Below are 1,853 nucleotides of genomic sequence, written 5' to 3'. Positions count from 1 at the left end.
AATTTCATGTTTCTATGTTTCTTTTATGTTGATCTTGCTTGCTATTGTTGATTTCTTGCTTATGGTAGTTATGGATCTTGTTAATTTTTGCATTTGGTGATGTTTACTTTTCTTGCACTCTAGGTATTTGATGAAATGTTTTCTCTAGTTTTTGAGTAGTTTCCTTTACTCTTGGCCTAGGCTAAGGGAATTAGGTGACCTTGAGTCAATGGGTTGATGTGATCAAGCCTATTTGACGTACTTCAAGCTTAAGAGTAGATATAACGTACTTAAAGCTTTTGGGAAGTAGACTTAATAGGTTGGTCTCTCATAATTATCAATATATGGTTTGTAGACAAGGATGGTAATCTCAATTACCTATGTCTAGCCAAGGGTATTTTTCTATTTCTTTTGTTAGCTCTCTTTACTCTTGGCTTAGGTGGAGTAATTAGTGATGCTTGAGTTATCTAATTCCTTTGATTGATTGACAATTGGAAGTTTCTAATTGATTTGGATACCACTAACACTAGTCTTTCCCTTGGGAGTTGGCTAGGACTTGTGGAATCAAGTTGATTCATCCACTCGACTTTCTTCCATGGTTAGAGGTTAACTAAGTGGTTGCAATGGATAATTGTGGTTACAATTGAGGAGGATAACTAGGATAGGACGTCTAATTTTCATATCTTGCCAAGAACTTTGCTAGTCATTAGTTTATTTTCATTTCCATTTACATTTCATGCCTATTATCAATAAAACCCCAAAAATATATCTCATAACCAATAATCATGCACTTCATTGCAACTCCTTGTGAGACGACCCGGAGTCCAAATACTCCGGTTAATTCTTATTTGGGGTTTGTTAATTGTGACAACCAAAATTTTTGCATGTGAGGACTCTTTGTTGGTGTAGAACTATACTTGCAACGAGAATTCATCCAATTGAGGAAAATTCTATATCAACAAAAGTTCAATCATCATCTAGCTTTAGTAATTATCCTTTTTTGAGATATTTTAGCAAGTAACTTTTGGATAATCATCATCCAAAAGCCATGGTCTCTAAGCATCATCATAATCATTATTTCGCTTCTTGGATACGCAAGAATTCCATGAGAGAAAACCATGAAAACTTCCATGAACACTTGAACTTCAAACTCTGTTCTTTCTCAAACTAAGACTCCAATAAAAAATATAAACTGATTAAAGTGTTCACCTCTTCCTCCTCTTCACTTCTATGCCAATTTTTATGGAGTAAATCAAGGTATGATGGTGGTGGATGAAATTGTGATTCATCAATGTTGTATTCTTTGTTGTTGTATGGAATAATTATAATGGCTCTTTGCTATGTGTGGACACAACTCCGTTCAACTTAACCAGCAAGTGTACTGGGTCATCCAAGTAATACCTTACGTGAGTAAGGGTCGATCCCACAGAGATTGTTGGTATGAAGAAAGCTATAGTCATCTTGTAAATCCCAGTCTGGTAGAGTCAAATGTAATTGGATTAGATATTTAAAAGATAAATAAAATAAAGGGATAGAAATACTTATGTAAATTAATAGTGGGAATTTCAGATAAGCGTATGGAGATACTGTGCCCTTTCTTTTTCTACTTTCCTACTTCTTCCTTCAATCCTTCTTACTCCTTTCCATGGCAAGCTGTATGTAGGACATCACTATTGTCAATGGCTACATCCCATTCTCTCAGTGAAAAAGGTCCAAATGCTCTGTCACAGCACGGCTAATCATCTGTCGGTTCTCAATCAGGTTGGAATAGAATCCCTTGATTCTTTTGCGTCTGTCACTAACGCCCAGCCTTCAGGAGTTTGAAGCTCATCACAGTCATTCAATCCCAGAATCCTACTCAGAATACCACAGAC

Source organism: Arachis stenosperma, chromosome 6 (genome assembly GCF_014773155.1).
Source record: "Arachis stenosperma cultivar V10309 chromosome 6, arast.V10309.gnm1.PFL2, whole genome shotgun sequence".
NCBI lineage: Eukaryota > Viridiplantae > Streptophyta > Magnoliopsida > Fabales > Fabaceae > Arachis > Arachis stenosperma.
The sequence above is the reverse complement of the archived record's forward strand: the minus strand, read 5'-3'. Positions refer to the sequence as shown.